Genomic DNA, 17787 nt, shown 5'->3' on the forward strand with positions numbered 1-17787 from the left:
ACGTTCTCTACGTGACCACGTGGGTTTCCCGTAAGGAGTCTGTACGTTCTCTCCGTGACCACATGAGTTTCCTGTAAGGAATCTGTACGTTCTCTCTGTGCCCACGTGGGTTTCCTGTAAGGAGTCTGTACGTTCTCTCCATGACCACGTGGCTTTCCTGTAAGGAGTCTGCACGTTCTCTCGGTGACCACGTTGGTTTCCCGTAAGGAGTCTGTACGTTCTCCTTGACCACGTGGGTTTCCTGTAAGGAATCTGTACGTTCTCTCCGTGACTACGTGGGTTTGATTAAGGAGTATGTACGTTCTCTCCGTGACCACATGGGTTTCCTGTATGGACTCTGTATGTTCTCAGCGTGACCACGTGGCTTTCCTGTAAGGAATCTGTACGTTCTCTCTGTGACCACGTGGGTTTCCTGTTAGGAATCTGTACGTTCTCTCCGTGACCCAGTGGCTTTCCTGTAAGGAATCTGCACGTTCTCTCTGTGACCACGTGGGTTTCCTGTAAGGAGTCTGTACGTTCTCTCCGTGACCACGTGGCTTTCCTTTAAGGAGTCTGCACGTTCTCTCCGTGACCACGTGGGTTTCCCGTAAGGAGTCTGTACGTTCTCCTTGAGCACGTGGGTTTCCTGTAAGGAATCTGTACGTTCTCTCCGTGACTAAGTGGGTTTGATTAAGGAGTATGTACGTTCTCTCCGTGACCACATGGGTTTCCTGTATGGACTCTGTATGTTCTCAGCGTGACCACATGGCTTTCCTGTAAGGAATCTGTACGTTCTCTCCGTGACTACGTGGGTTTGATTAAGGAGTATGTACGTTCTCTCCGTGACCACATGGGTTTCCTGTATGGACTCTGTATGTTCTCAGCGTGACCACGTGGCTTTCCTGTAAGTTATCTGTACATTCTCTCTGTGACCACGTGGGTTTCCTGTTAGGAATCTGCACGTTCTCTCTGTGACCACGTGGGTTTCCTGTAAGGAGTCTGTACGTTCTCTCCGTGACCACGTGGGTTTCCTGTAAGGAATCTGTACGTTCTCTCCGTGACCACATGAGTTTCCTATAAGGAATCTGTACGTTCTCCGTGACCACGTGGGTTTACTGTAAGTTGTCTGTACGTTCTGACCGTGACCACGTTGGTTTACTGTAAGGAGTCTGCACTTTCTCTCCGTGACCACGTGGGTTTCCTGTAAGGAGTCTGTACGTTCTCCTTGACCACGTGGGTTTCCTGTAAGGAATCTGTACATTCTCTCCGTGACCACATGAGTTTCCTGTAAGGAATCTGTACGTTCTCTCTGTGACCACGTGCATTTCCTGTAAGGAATCTGTACATTCTCCATGACCACATGGGTTTACTGTAAGTAGTCTGTACGTTTTCTCCGTGACCACATGGATTTCCTGTAAGGAATCTGTACGTTCTCTCTGTGACCACGTGGGTTTCCTGTAAGGAGTCTGTACGTTCTCTCCGTGACCACGTGGGTTTCCCGTAAGGAGTCTGTACGTTCTCTCCGTGAACACATGAGTTTCCTGTAAGGAATCTGTACGTTCTCTCTGTGACCACGTGGGTTTCCTGTAAGGAGTCTGTACCTTCTCTCCGTGACCACGTGGGTTTCCTGTAAGGAATCTGTACGTTCTCCATGACCACATGGGTTTACTGTAAGTAGTCTGTACGTTCTCTCCGTGACCACGTGGGTTTCCCGTAAGGAGTCTGTACGTTCTCTCCGTGACCACATGAGTTTCCTGTAAGGATTCTGTACGTTCTCTCTGTGACCACGTGGCTTTCCTGTAAGGAATCTGCACGTTCTCTCTGTGACCACGTGGGTTTCCTGTAAGGAGTCTGTACGTTCTCTCCGTGACCACGTGGCTTTCCTTTAAGGAGTCTGCACGTTCTCTCCATGACCACGTGGGTTTCCCGTAAGGAGTCTGTACGTTCTCCTTGACCACGTGGGTTTCCTGTAAGGAATCTGTACGTTCTCTCCGTGACTACGTGGCTTTCCTGTAAGGAGTCTGTACGTTCTCTCCGTGACCACGTGGGTTTCCCGTAAGGAGTCTGTACGTTCTCCTTGACCACGTGGGTTTCCTGTAAGGAATCTGTACATTCTCTCCGTGACTACGTGGGTTTGATTAAGGAGTATGTACGTTCTCTCCGTGACCACATGGGTTTCCTGTATGGACTCTGTATGTTCTCAGCGTGACCACATGGCTTTCCTGTAAGGAATCTGTACGTTCTCTCCGTGACTACGTGGGTTTGATTAAGGAGTATGTACGTTCTCTCCGTGACCACGTGGGTTTAGTGTAGGGAGTCTTTACGTTCTCTCCGTGACCACGTGGGTTTCCCGTAAGGAGTCTGTACATTCTCTCCGTGACCACGTGGGTTTAGTGTAGGGAGTCTTTACGTTCTCTCCGTGCCCATGTGGGTTTAGTGTAGGGAGTCTGCACGTTCTCTCCGTGACCACGTGGGTTTAGTGTAGGGAGTCTGCACGTTCTCTCCGTGACCACGTGGGTTTAGTGTAGGGAGTCTGTACGTTCTCTCCATGACCACGTGGGTTTCCTGTAAGGAGTCTGTACGTTCTCTCCGTGACCACATGAGTTTACTGTAAGGAGTCTGTACATTCTCTCCGTGACCACGTGGGTTTCCTGTAAGGAGTCTGTACGTTCTCTCTGTGACCACGTGGGTTTCCTGTAAGGAATCTGTACGTTCTCTCCGTGACCACGAGGGTTTCCTGTAAGGAGTCTGTACGTTCTCTCCGTGACCACATGAGATTCCTGTAAGGAATCTGTACGTTCTCTCTGTGACCACGTGGGTTTCCTGTAAGGAGTCTGTACCTTCTCTCCGTGACCACGTGGGTTTCCTGTAAGGAATCTGTACGTTCTCCATGACCACATGGGTTTACTGTAAGTAGTCTGTACGTTCTCTCCGTGACCACATGGGTTTCCTGTAAGGAATCTGTACGTTCTCTCTGTGACCACGTGGGTTTCCTGTAAGGAGTCTGTACGTTCTCTCCGTGATCACGTGGGTTTCCCGTAAGGAGTCTGTACGTTCTCTCCGTGACCACATGAGTTTACTGTAAGGAGTCTGTACGTTCTCTCCGTGACCACATGAGTTTCCTGTAAGGAATCTGTACCTTCTCTCCGTGACCACGTGCATTTCCTGTAAGGAATCTGTACGTTCTCCATGACCACATGGGTTTACTGTAAGTAGTCTGTACGTTTTCTTCGTGACCACAAGGGTTTCCTGTAAGGAATCTGTACGTTCTCTCTGTGACCACGTGGGTTTCCTGTAAGGAGTCTGTACCTTCTCTCCGTGACCATGTGGGTTTCCTGTAAGGAATCTGTACGTTCTCCATGACCACATGGGTTTACTGTAAGTAGTCTGTACGTTCTCTCCGTGACCACATGAGTTTCCTGTAAGGAATCTGTACGTTCTCTCTGTGACCACGTGGGTTTCCTGTAAGGAGTCTGTACGTTCTCTCCATGACCACGTGGCTTTCCTGTAAGGAGTCTGCACGTTCTCTCGGTGACCACGTTGATTTCCCGTAAGGAGTCTGTACGTTCTCCTTGACCACGTGGGATTCCTGTAAGGAATCTGTACATTCTCTCCGTGACTACGTGGGTTTGATTAAGGAGTATGTACGTTCTCTCCGTGACCACATGGGTTTCCTGTATGGACTCTGTCTGTTCTCAGCGTGACCACATGGCTTTCCTGTAAGGAATCTGTACGTTCTCTCCGTGACTACGTGGGTTTGATTAAGGAGTATGTACGTTCTCTCCGTGACCACGTGGGTTTAGTGTAGGGAGTCTTTACGTTCTCTCCGTGACCACGTGGGTTTCCCGTAAGGAGTCTGTACATTCTCTCCGTGACCACGTGGGTTTAGTGTAGGGAGTCTTTACGTTCTCTCCGTGCCCATGTGGGTTTAGTGTAGGGAGTCTGCACGTTCTCTCCGTGACCACGTGGGTTTAGTGTAGGGAGTCTGCACGTTCTCTCCGTGACCACGTGGGTTTAGTGTAGGGAGTCTGTACGTTCTCTCCATGACCACGTGGGTTTCCTGTAAGGAGTCTGTACGTTCTCTCCGTGACCACATGAGTTTACTGTAAGGAGTCTGTACATTCTCTCCGTGACCACGTGGGTTTCCTGTAAGGAGTCTGTACGTTCTCTCTGTGACCACGTGGGTTTCCTGTAAGGAATCTGTACGTTCTCTCCGTGACCACGAGGGTTTCCTGTAAGGAGTCTGTACGTTCTCTCCGTGACCACATGAGATTCCTGTAAGGAATCTGTACGTTCTCTCTGTGACCACGTGGGTTTCCTGTAAGGAGTCTGTACCTTCTCTCCGTGACCACGTGGGTTTCCTGTAAGGAATCTGTACGTTCTCCATGACCACATGGGTTTACTGTAAGTAGTCTGTACGTTCTCTCCGTGACCACATGGGTTTCCTGTAAGGAATCTGTACGTTCTCTCTGTGACCACGTGGGTTTCCTGTAAGGAGTCTGTACGTTCTCTCCGTGATCACGTGGGTTTCCCGTAAGGAGTCTGTACGTTCTCTCCGTGACCACATGAGTTTACTGTAAGGAGTCTGTACGTTCTCTCCGTGACCACATGAGTTTCCTGTAAGGAATCTGTACCTTCTCTCCGTGACCACGTGCATTTCCTGTAAGGAATCTGTACGTTCTCCATGACCACATGGGTTTACTGTAAGTAGTCTGTACGTTCTCTCCGTGACCACATGAGTTTCCTGTAAGGAATCTGTACGTTCTCTCTGTGACCACGTGGGTTTCCTGTAAGGAGTCTGTACGTTCTCTCCATGACCACGTGGCTTTCCTGTAAGGAGTCTGCACGTTCTCTCGGTGACCACGTTGGTTTCCCGTAAGGAGTCTGTACGTTCTCCTTGACCACGTGGGTTTCCTGTAAGGAATCTGTACGTTCTCTCCGTGACTACGTGGGTTTGATTAAGGAGTATGTACGTTCTCTCCGTGACCACATGGGTTTCCTGTATGGGCTCTGTATGTTCTCAGCGTGACCACGTGGCTTTCCTGTAAGGAATCTGTACGTTCTCTCCGTGACTACGTGGGTTTGATTAAGGAGTATGTACGTTCTCTCCGTGACCACATGGGTTTCCTGTATGGACTCTGTATGTTCTCAGCGTGACCACGTGGCTTTCCTGTAAGGAATCTGTACGTTCTCTCTGTGACCACGTGGGTTTCCTGTTAGGAATCTGTACGTTCTCTCCGTGACCCAGTGGCTTTCCTGTAAGGAATCTGCACGTTCTCTCTGTGACCACGTGGGTTTCCTGTAAGGAGTCTGTACATTCTCTCCGTGACCACGTGGGTTTCCTGTAAGGAGTCTGTACGTTCTCTCTGTGACCACGTGGGTTTCCTGTAAGGAATCTGTACGTTCTCTCCGTGACCACGAGGGTTTCCTGTAAGGAGTCTGTACGTTCTCTCCGTGACCACATGAGATTCCTGTAAGGAATCTGTACGTTCTCTCTGTGACCACGTGGGTTTCCTGTAAGGAGTCTGTACCTTCTCTCCGTGACCACGTGGGTTTCCTGTAAGGAATCTGTACGTTCTCCATGACCACATGGGTTTACTGTAAGTAGTCTGTACGTTCTCTCCGTGACCACATGGGTTTCCTGTAAGGAATCTGTACGTTCTCTCTGTGACCATGTGGGTTTCCTGTAAGGAGTCTGTACGTTCTCTCCGTGATCACGTGGGTTTCCCGTAAGGAGTCTGTACGTTCTCTCCGTGACCACATGAGTTTACTGTAACGAGTCTGTACGTTCTCTCCGTGACCACATGAGTTTCCTGTAAGGAATCTGTACCTTCTCTCCGTGACCACGTGCATTTCCTGTAAGGAATCTGTACTTTCTCCATGACCACATGGGTTTACTGTAAGTAGTCTGTACGTTTTCTTCGTGACCACAAGGGTTTCCTGTAAGGAATCTGTACGTTCTCTCTGTGACCACGTGGGTTTCCTGTAAGGAGTCTGTACCTTCTCTCCGTGACCCAGTGGCTTTCCTGTAAGGAATCTGCACGTTCTCTCTGTGACCACGTGGGTTTCCTGTAAGGAGTCTGTACGTTCTCTCCGTGACCACGTGGCTTTCCTTTAAGGAGTCTGCACGTTCTCTCCGTGACCACGTGGGTTTCCCGTAAGGAGTCTGTACGTTCTCCTTGACCACGTGGGTTTCCTGTAAGGAATCTGTACGTTCTCTCCGTGACTACGTGGGTTTGATTAAGGAGTATGTACGTTCTCTCCGTGACCACATGGGTTTCCTGTATGGACTCTGTATGTTCTCAGCGTGACCACATGGCTTTCCTGTAAGGAATCTGTACGTTCTCTCCGTGACTACGTGGGTTTGATTAAGGAGTATGTACGTTCTCTCCGTGACCACATGGGTTTCCTGTATGGACTCTGTATGTTCTCAGCGTGACCACGTGGCTTTCCTGTAAGGAATCTGTACGTTCTCTCTGTGACCACGTGGGTTTCCTGTTAGGAATCTGTACGTTCTCTCCGTGACCCAGTGGCTTTCCTGTAAGGAATCTGCACGTTCTCTCTGTGACCACGTGGGTTTCCTGTAAGGAATCTGTACGTTCTCTCCGTGACTACGTGGGTTTGATTAAGGAGTATGTACGTTCTCTCCGTGACCACGTGGGTTTAGTGTAGGGAGTCTTTACGTTCTCTCCGTGACCACGTGGGTTTCCCGTAAGGAGTCTGTACATTCTCTCCGTGACCACGTGGGTTTAGTGTAGGGAGTCTTTACGTTCTCTCCGTGCCCATGTGGGTTTAGTGTAGGGAGTCTGCACGTTCTCTCCGTGACCACGTGGGTTTAGTGTAGGGAGTCTGCACGTTCTCTCCGTGACCACGTGGGTTTAGTGTAGAGAGTCTGTACGTTCTCTCCATGACCACGTGGGTTTCCTGTAAGGAGTCTGTACGTTCTCTCCGTGACCACATGAGTTTACTGTAAGGAGTCTGTACATTCTCTCCGTGACCACGTGGGTTTCCTGTAAGGAGTCTGTACGTTCTCTCTGTGACCACGTGGGTTTCCTGTAAGGAATCTGTACGTTCTCTCCGTGACCACGAGGGTTTCCTGTAAGGAGTCTGTACGTTCTCTCCGTGACCACATGAGATTCCTGTAAGGAATCTGTACGTTCTCTCTGTGACCACGTGGGTTTCCTGTAAGGAGTCTGTACCTTCTCTCCGTGACCACGTGGGTTTCCTGTAAGAAATCTGTACGTTCTCCATGACCACATGGGTTTACTGTAAGTAGTCTGTACGTTCTCTCCGTGACCACATGGGTTTCCTGTAAGGAATCTGTACGTTCTCTCTGTGACCACGTGGGTTTCCTGTAAGGAGTCTGTACGTTCTCTCCGTGATCACGTGGGTTTCCCGTAAGGAGTCTGTACGTTCTCTCCGTGACCACATGAGTTTACTGTAAGGAGTCTGTACGTTCTCTCCGTGACCACATGAGTTTCCTGTAAGGAATCTGTACGTTCTCCATGACCACATGGGTTTACTGTAAGTAGTCTGTACGTTTTCTTCGTGACCACAAGGGTTTCCTGTAAGGAATCTGTAGGTTCTCTCTGTGACCACGTGGGTTTCCTGTAAGGAGTCTGTACCTTCTCTCCGTGACCATGTGGGTTTCCTGTAAGGAATCTGTACGTTCTCCATGACCACATGGGTTTACTGTAAGTAGTCTGTACGTTCTCTCCGTGACCACATGAGTTTCCTGTAAGGAATCTGTACGTTCTCTCTGTGACCACGTGGGTTTCCTGTAAGGAGTCTGTACGTTCTCTCCATGACCACGTGGCTTTCCTGTAAGGAGTCTGCACGTTCTCTCGGTGACCACGTTGGTTTCCCGTAAGGAGTCTGTACGTTCTCCTTGACCACGTGGGTTTCCTGTAAGGAATCTGTACGTTCTCTCCGTGACTACGTGGGTTTGATTAAGGAGTATGTACGTTCTCTCCGTGACCACATGGGTTTCCTGTATGGACTCTGTATGTTCTCAGCGTGACCACGTGGCTTTCCTGTAAGGAATCTGTACGTTCTCTCCGTGACTACGTGGGTTTGATTAAGGAGTATGTACGTTCTCTCCGTGACCACATGGGTTTCCTGTATGGACTCTGTATGTTCTCAGCGTGACCACGTGGCTTTCCTGTAAGGAATCTGTACGTTCTCTCTGTGACCACGTGGGTTTCCTGTTAGGAATCTGTACGTTCTCTCCGTGACCCAGTGGCTTTCCTGTAAGGAATCTGCACGTTCTCTCTGTGACCACGTGGGTTTCCTGTAAGGAGTCTGTACATTCTCTCCGTGACCACGTGGGTTTCCTGTAAGGAGTCTGTACGTTCTCTCTGTGACCACGTGGGTTTCCTGTAAGGAATCTGTACGTTCTCTCCGTGACCATGAGGGTTTCCTGTAAGGAGTCTGTACGTTCTCTCCGTGACCACATGGGTTTCCTGTAAGGAATCTGTACGTTCTCTCTGTGACCACGTGGGTTTCCTGTAAGGAGTCTGTACGTTCTCTCCGTGATCACGTGGGTTTCCCGTAAGGAGTCTGTACGTTCTCTCCGTGACCACATGAGTTTACTGTAAGGAGTCTGTACGTTCTCTCCGTGACCACATGAGTTTCCTGTAAGGAATCTGTACCTTCTCTCCGTGACCACGTGCATTTCCTGTAAGGAATCTGTACGTTCTCCATGACCACATGGGTTTACTGTAAGTAGTCTGTACGTTTTCTTCGTGACCACAAGGGTTTCCTGTAAGGAATCTGTACGTTCTCTCTGTGACCACGTGGGTTTCCTGTAAGGAGTCTGTACCTTCTCTCCGTGACCATGTGGGTTTCCTGTAAGGAATCTGTACGTTCTCCATGACCACATGGGTTTACTGTAAGTAGTCTGTACGTTCTCTCCGTGACCACATGAGTTTCCTGTAAGGAATCTGTACGTTCTCTCTGTGACCACGTGGGTTTCCTGTAAGGAGTCTGTACGTTCTCTCCATGACCACGTGGCTTTCCTGTAAGGAGTCTGCACGTTCTTTCGGTGACCACGTTGGTTTCCCGTAAGGAGTCTGTACGTTCTCCTTGACCACGTGGGTTTCCTGTAAGGAATCTGTACGTTCTCTCCGTGACTACGTGGGTTTGATTAAGGAGTATGTACGTTCTCTCCGTGACCACATGGGTTTCCTGTATGGACTCTGTATGTTCTCAGCGTGACCAGGTGGCTTTCCTGTAAGGAATCTGTACGTTCTCTCCGTGACTACCTGGGTTTGATTAAGGAGTATGTACGTTCTCTCCGTGACCACATGGGTTTCCTGTATGGACTCTGTATGTTCTCAGCGTGACCACGTGGCTTTCCTGTAAGGAATCTGTACGTTCTCTCTGTGACCACGTGGGTTTCCTGTTAGGAATCTGTACGTTCTCTCCGTGACCCAGTGGCTTTCCTGTAAGGAATCTGCACGTTCTCTCTGTGACCACGTGGGTTTCCTGTAAGGAGTCTGTACGTTCTCTCCGTGACCACGTGGCTTTCCTTTAAGGAGTCTGCACGTTCTCTCCGTGACCACGTGGGTTTCCCGTAAGGAGTCTGTACGTTCTCCTTGACCACGTGGGTTTCCTGTAAGGAATCTGTACGTTCTCTCCGTGACTACGTGGGTTTGATTAAGGAGTATGTACGTTCTCTCCGTGACCACATGGGTTTCCTGTATGGACACTGTATGTTCTCAGCGTGACCACATGGCTTTCCTGTAAGGAATCTGTACGTTCTCTCCGTGACTACGTGGGTTTGATTAAGGAGTATGTACGTTCTCTCCGTGACCACATGGGTTTCCTGTATGGACTCTGTATGTTCTCAGCGTGACCACGTGGCTTTCCTGTAAGGAATCTGTACGTTCTCTCTGTGACCACGTGGGTTTCCTGTTAGGAATCTGTACGTTCTCTCCGTGACCCAGTGGCTTTCCTGTAAGGAATCTGCACGTTCTCTCTGTGACCACGTGGGTTTCCTGTAAGGAGTCTGTACGTTCTCTCCATGACCACGTGGGTTTCCTGTAAGGAATCTGTACGTTCTCTCCGTGACCACATGAGTTTCCTGAAAGGAATCTGTACGTTCTCCGTGACCACGTGGGTTTACTGTAAGTAGTCTGTACGTTCTGACCGTGACCACGTTGGTTTACTGTAAGGAGTCTGCGCTTTCTCTCCATGACCACGGGGGTTTCCTGTAAGGAGTCTGTACGTTCTCTCCATGACCACGTGGGTTACCTGTAAGGAATCTGTACGTACTCTCCGTGACCACGTGGGTTTCCTGTAAGGAGTCTGTACGTTCTCTTCGTGACCACGTGGGTTTCCTGTAGGGAGTCTGTACGTTCTCTCCGTGACCACGTGGGTTTTCTGTAAGTAGTATGTACGTTCTCACCTTGACCACGTGGGTTTCCCGTAAGGAGTCTGCACGTTCTCTCCATGACCACATAGGTTTCCCATAAAAAATCTGCACATTCTCTCCGTGACAACGTGGGTTTCCCGTAAGGAAACTGTATGTTCTCTACGTGACCACGTAGGTCTCCTGTAAGGAGTCTGTACGTTCTCTCCGTGACCACGTTGGTTTCCTGTAAGGAGTGTGTATGTTCTCCGTGACCACGTGGGTTTTCTGTATGGACCGTGTATGTTCTCAGCGTGACCACATGGTTTTCCTGTAAGGAATCTGTACGTTCTCTCCATGACCACTTGGGATTCCTGTAAGGAATCTCTACGTTCTCTCCATGACCACGTGGGTTTCCTGTAAGGTGTCTGTACATTCTCAGAGTGACTACATGGGTTTCCTGAAAGGAGTCTGTACGTTCTCTCCGTGACCAAGCGGGTTTCCTGTAAGGAATCTGTACGTTCTCTCCGTGACCACTTGGGTTTCCTGTAAGGAATCTGTACGTTCTCTCCGTGACCACGTTGGTTTCCTGTAGGAATCTGTACGTTCTCTCTGTGACCACGTGGGTTTCCTGTAAGGAATCTGTACGTTCTCTCCGTGACCACGTGGGTTTCCTGTAAGGAGTCTGTACGTTCTCTCCGTGACCACATGAGATTCCTGTAAGGAATCTGTACGTTCTCTCTGTGACCACGTGGGTTTCCTGTAAGGAGTCTGTACCTTCTCTCCGTGACCACGTGGGTTTCCTGTAAGGAATCTGTACGTTCTCCATGACCACATGGGTTTACTGTAAGTAGTCTGTACGTTCTCTCCGTGACCACATTGGTTTCCTGTAAGGAATCTGTACGTTCTCTCTGTGACCACGTGGGTTTCCTGTAAGGAGTCTGTACGTTCTCTCCGTGACCACATGAGTTTCCTGTAAGGAATCTGTACGTTCTCTCTGTGACCACGTGGGTTTCCTGTAAGGAGTCTGTACGTTCTCTCCGTGACCACGCGGGTTTCCTGTAAGGAATCTATACGTTCTCTCCGTGACTACGTGGGTTTCCCGTAAGGAGTCTGCACGTTCTCTCAATGACCACCTGAGTTTCCTGAAATGAGAATATACATTCTCTCCATGACCATGTGGGTTTCCTGTAAGGAGTCTGTACGTTCTCTCCATGACCACGTGGGTTTCCTGTATGAATCTGTACGTTCTCTCCCTGACCACGTGGGTTTCACGTAAGGAGTCTTCACGTACTCTCCGTGACCACGTGGGTTTCCTGTAAGGAGTCTGTACGTTCTCTTCGTGACCACGTGGGTTTCCTGTAGGGAGTCTGTACGTTCTCTCCTTGACCACGTGGGTTTTCTGTAAGTTGTATGTACGTTCTCACCTTGACCACGTGGGTTTCCCGTAAGGAGTCTGCACGTTCTCTCCATGACCACGTAGGTTTCCCATAAAGAATCTGCACATTCTCTCCGTGACAACGTGGGTTTCCCGTAAGGAAACTGTATGTTCTCTATGTGACCATGTTGGTTTCCTGTAAGGAGTGTGTATGTTCTCCGTGACCATGTGGGTTTTCTGTATGGACCGTGTATGTTCTCAGCGTGACCACATGGTTTTCCTGTAAGGAATCTGTACGTTCTCTCCATGACCACTTGGGATTCCTGTAAGGAATCTGTACGTTCTCTCCATGACCACGTGGGTTTCCTGTAAGGTGTCTGTACGTTCTCAGAGTGACTACATGGGTTTCCTGAAAGGAGTCTGTACGTTCTCTCCGTGACCAAGCGGGTTTCCTGTAAGGAATCTGTACGTTCTCTCCGTGACCACTTGGGTTTCCTGTAAGGAATCTGTACGTTCTCTCCGTGACCACGTTGGTTTCCTGTAGGAATCTGTACGATCTCTCCATGACCAAGTGGCTTTCCTGTAAGGAATCTGTACGTTCTCTCTGTGACCACGTGTGTTTCCTGTAAGGAATCTGTACGTTCTCTCTGTGACCACGTGGGTTTCCTGTAAGGAGTCTGTACGTTCTCTCCGTGACCACGTGGGTTTCCTGTAAGGAGTCTGTACGTTCTCAGAGTGACCACGTGGGTTTCCTGTAAGGAGTCTGTACGTCCTCCATGACCACGTGGGTTTCCTGTAAGGAATCTGTACGTTCTCACCATGACCACGTGGGTTTCCTGTAAGGAATCTGCACGTTCTCTCCGTGAACAAGTGGGTTTCCTGTAAGGAATCTGTACATTCTCTCCGTGACCACGTGGGTTTCCTGTTAGGAACCTGCACGTTCTCTCCTTCACCACGTTGGTTTCCTGTAAGGAGTCTGTACGTTCTCACCATGACCACGTGGGTTTCCTGTAAGGAATCTGTACGTTCTCACCATGACCACGTGGGTTTCCTGTAAGGAATCTGCACGTTCTCTCCGTGAACAAGTGGGTTTCCTGTAAGGAATCTGTACATTCTCTCCATGACCACATGGGTTTCCTGTTCGGAACCTGCACGTTCTCTCCGTCACCACGTTGGTTTCCTGTAAGGAGTCTGTACGTTCTCTCCATGACCACGTGGGTTTCCTGTAAGGAGTCTGTACGTTCTCTCCTTGACCACGTCTGTTTCCTCCTGGTGCTCCGGTTTCTTCCCACTGTCCAAAGGTATACCAGTTTGTAGAGTCATTGTAAGTTTTCCCATCATTAGACTAGGACTACTGGGAAAGGCCTATTCTGCACTGAATCTCAATAAAGTAAAACCCTGAAATAACACTAACCTAAACATAGGACAAATTTCAATGTCCCAGTCAGTCTTTGGAATGTGTGAGGAAGGAGGAGGACCCAGAGGAAATACACAGATTCCACGTGGAAGGTTTATAGAGAATTCTTACAGAGGATGACTGGGTCGAACACTGAAGTCCATTATCCAGAGCTGTAAAAACATTGCACTAACTGCTACCTGGGGCCTAATTCATGATTTTCGTAGTCCATTCAGAAATCTAATGGCATAGTTGAAGAAGTTGGTGCTAAAATGTTGAGTGTGTGTCTTCAACATGTGCAGAGGCCATGTGGTGAGGGTTGTTAATGATGGCATTGTCTGCTGAAGATGCCCTCGGTGGTAGGGAGGTCAGTGCCCATGATGTAGCTGCCTGAGTTTTCAAACCTTGCCAGTTTTTTCTGATCCTGTGCGTTGGCATCTCTATACCAGACAGTGGCACAACCAGTCAGAATGCTCTCCACAATATATCTGTACAAGTGTCCTTATTGACATACCAAATCGCCTCAAACTCACAATCAAATATAACAACTGGAGTGCCTTGTTCATTATTGCATCAATGTGTTGGACCCAGGATAGATCCTCAGAAATGTTAACACCCAAGAACTTGAAGCTGCTCACACTTTTCACTTCTGACCCCTCAGTGAGGACTGGTGTGTGTTCTCTGACTTCCCAATTCTGAAGTTCATCATTCATTCCTTGGTCTTACCTTGAGTGCTGGCCAACCTATTTCACTCCTGTACGCCTCTCAGCACCATCTGAGTTCTCCAATGGCGGTTGTGTCATCGACAACTTTATAGACGGCACGTGAGGTGTGCCTAGTCATGAATGCATTGAGAGCAGTGTAGAGTGTGGAACTGAGAGTAGGCAATTCATGTTCTGCATAAATTCATAGCTGCAGATCTGTGACAGAATCTTGTTACCCATCACAGATCAACAGGAAGGTTATAGGTACATTCTTTGACTGAAGTCCTGGGAGTAGCCCCAGTACAGACAGATAAGCCAGCAGCACTGGCATCTAAAGCATTCACCTTGGCAGAGACAAGACAGAAAATCTGCAGCACTTGTTTGCGGGGGATAAAATCCACACCAAACTGCACAGCACACTTCACAGATCAAGAAATGCAGCACTGAAACTATCACCCCACAGCCCTACAACCCAACCCCAACCATTCAATTCTCCTTTGCCTTGCTCTCTCTCGCACTCCTTCTCAATTCTGCTCTTCCCACACCCTGCTGCACTTGCCCTGTCTGGGAGTGGGATGTGAAAAGCTGAGAAGAGGTGGGGATAAAAGCAAGACACTCTGACTACACAATACCACTCTCACTTTTCAGAAAATCACAGGTATGATTGAGATAGAAGCATGCAAAAATTTTGTTTTCCAGGTCTAATCCATTAAATGGCAGAACATAGGGCGAGACTGAAAAAGCCACCACAGGAAGATACCATGCATCAGCGTCAACCCCTTGAAGTAAGTTACCACTAGCTCAAGAAATATAACAGTAAACACCTACCCCTTTACACAACAGTCTCTACAGCAAATGGCAACACCTCAGCAGTGAGCAGGTCTCAGCCAGTGCAGTGACAAAGCCCAGAGTCTGGACCTGTTTGATGACCCTTGGTAGGGGCAATGACGGGGGCAGATCTAACCTTCTCCCAAAGACACAGGCACTTTTACAGTGGCTGAATGTCTCACACGGCTGTAGCATTTAAGGACAATTGCAAGTAATGCAAGTCATCGAACAAAGTGAAACTTAAACCAAGTGCATGGCTGATGAGCAAGTTCCAATTTTACAGTCACTTAGAAGTTAATTTGTTTGTAAGTCAGAAAATACACAAACGTCATTGAATATGGTAACCATGCCTCTGTAGTATTGTAATGGATGGTATCAAGATTCAAGATTTGGATCTTGAATCAGCATCAAACACAAGATTGATGAGAATGAACAATTACTAAAAGTGAAAAGAAACTGGTTTTGCTGTTTGTAGGAGTGAACATATCAGACCGTGAAGGTAAACAAGATCCCTTCTGATAAGCAGCAATAATGACTCAGAAATTCTAGGGAGGTCAAGACATGAATGATGATATTGGGGCAGTGTACTTTCAGTGTGTACTGGACAGGAGCAGCCGGACCCCACCGCCCTTTCAGGCTGCTGTCCAGAAACTTTTCAGTTCGTGTTGATCCTAAATTCATAAAACTGATGTGGTGTCTGGCTTGTATCCTCCAGGATTTGTTCCCCTGCCGTCTTACTTAGGCCCTGCATACTAAGTGGACAGATGGAGTGTCCTGAAATGAGCTGAAGCTGCTGGTGGGTCAGGGAACAGAACCCTACACTGGGAGTTGAAGGGTAGCCAGAGTCCAAAGGGTACTGGCAGTGAACTTCAACATGCCCCTTGGTGCAAGGGTGTGAACAGCTGATCGGAGAGTGTCTATAAAGACGCTCCGTGAGTATGTAGTTAAACAGCCCCGTTAACAGGTAATCCTGCTGCCTGCACTGGATTAAAAACGGGATTTTATTTCTTCTCAACTTTTTTTTAGCTGCTAAAGCTCCATCATTTCAGATCTTTTATCTGCAGTACACCAGGGGCTAGAGTTTAATGGCTAAATGAAGAGTGGAGAGGAACGGATGGAACACCACTATTGGACCACATGGCACAGGGAGCAGAGAGACACCACATTTAGGATGAGGTGAGAATGACATCACAGCTGGAGTGAGGTGGAGGGAGCTGGGCCGTAGTGAAGTGGGGCCCCATACGCTGGGATGGGAAGACAGAGGGAGCTAGGTTATGGGGAGATGCTGGAAATGCTTTGATCTCTTGTGTAACCACACCCAGCAGGAGATCTCATCATTGCCTTGATCAAGCATGAAACAAAGAGCTGAAATCCAGAAGCGAGATGACAGTGAATGTCATTAAGGCAGCGTTGGACTAGATGTGGTGTTACGGAGCCCTAGAAAATTTGGGCATCATTTGGGAGAAAACAGTGAAATAATTGGAATGCATAAGCTGTCAAATAAACCTTAATGACCTAGAACAAAACAAAAGAAGATGCCTGCTTGAGTTAGGAGTCTATCATCTCAAGCTTAGGCAATCAGGGCTGGACCTTTGTCCATCCTCTTCAATGACCTTCCTTCCATCATAAAGTTAGGGAGATGTTCACTAATTATTGAACAATATTCAACTCCATTTACACACCTCAATTTACGAAGCAGTCCGTGGCTGCAAGCAACAAGACCCAGATAAAATTTAGCTGATAAGAAACAACTAATATTCAGTCCATTTAACACATATGTCATACAAGGTCCCATCCAACAAGAAAAGGTTTAACCAATACCTGAAACAAGAGACTGCAGATGCTTAAACCTAGAGCAGGGGTTCCCAATCTCAGTGCCATAGATCCCTTGGTTAATGATAGGGGTCCATGGCATTAAAACGTTTGATAACCCCTGATCTAGAGTGACAATCTGCTACAGGAATTCGGCTGGACAAACAGTGAAGAATTGTTGAGGTTTTGGGTCAAAAACCTGCATCACCACAAAAGAGGTTAGAAAGTAGTTACAGTGGAGTTCAAAGGCTGACTCACCTCCTGACATCCCAAAGCCCTTCCATCACCTAGAACGTACAAACCTGCAGTATGATGAAAACTCTCCATTTGCCAAAATGAGCGAAACTCCACAGCACACAGGACACAATGCAATCAAGGACAATGCTGCCCCTTTTGATTGGCACATTTGTTCCTTCAACCAATGGTGCACGGTTGTACCATCTACAAAATGGACAGTTTGTACCGTCTACAAAATGGACTTCAGTCACTCAGCACTTCAGATGTGTGACGAATCACTGAGAAGGACAAGGGCAGGAGGCTCCTGGGAATGCACCACCTGCAAATTCCCTTCCTAGTCCCACAACATCTACAGGTGGGAAAATAAGTTGCTTTTCTCTTATGGAGAAGCCCAAAGGTTTAAAAAGGAGAGGAACTTTCAAGGGTCTTTTTTAAATCAAAGCAAGAAGCTGAGAGTGAGTGAATGAATAAAGTAATCTCGGAGAGAAGTCATTTTTTTACACTACTTGGGGAAAAGAGGTTAGACTGCGCAGGTGTAGAGTGCCAAATGTTTAAAAAAAGACCACCATATACAGCGTGCAGCAGAGTGGGACGGCTTTGGCTCAACAGGCTTTGGCGCGAACAGGCAGAGGCGAGGATAGGTTTCCGGTAAGTTTTGTTTTGTTTGTTTAGAGTAGAGAGAATGCCAGGCAGGATGTTGGAATGCTCCTCTTGCAGGATGTGGGAAGTCAGGGAGACATCCGGTGTCCCTGACAACAACACCTGCAAGAGGTGCATCCAGCTGCTGCTCCTAACAAACCGCGTTAGGGAACTGGAGCAGGAGCTGGATGACCACTGGATCATTCGGAAGAATGAGGAGTTTATAGATAGTAGCTACAGGGAGGCAGTTACGTCAAAGGAGCATTGCACAGGTTGTGGTCAGGTGAGGGAAGGGGAAAGGGCAGGCAGAGCAGGGCTCCCCTGTGGCCATTCCCCTCAACAACAAGTATACCGATTTGGATACTGTTGGCTTACCTGGGACAAGCTGTGGCAGCCGGATCTCTGGCACTGAGTCTGGTTCTGCAGTGCAGAAGGGAGGGTGGAAGCAGAGGAGAGCGGTAGT

The sequence above is a fragment of the Hemitrygon akajei genome, chromosome 5 (assembly GCF_048418815.1).
Source record: "Hemitrygon akajei chromosome 5, sHemAka1.3, whole genome shotgun sequence".
In the NCBI taxonomy this organism is placed as follows: Eukaryota; Metazoa; Chordata; class Chondrichthyes; order Myliobatiformes; family Dasyatidae; genus Hemitrygon; species Hemitrygon akajei.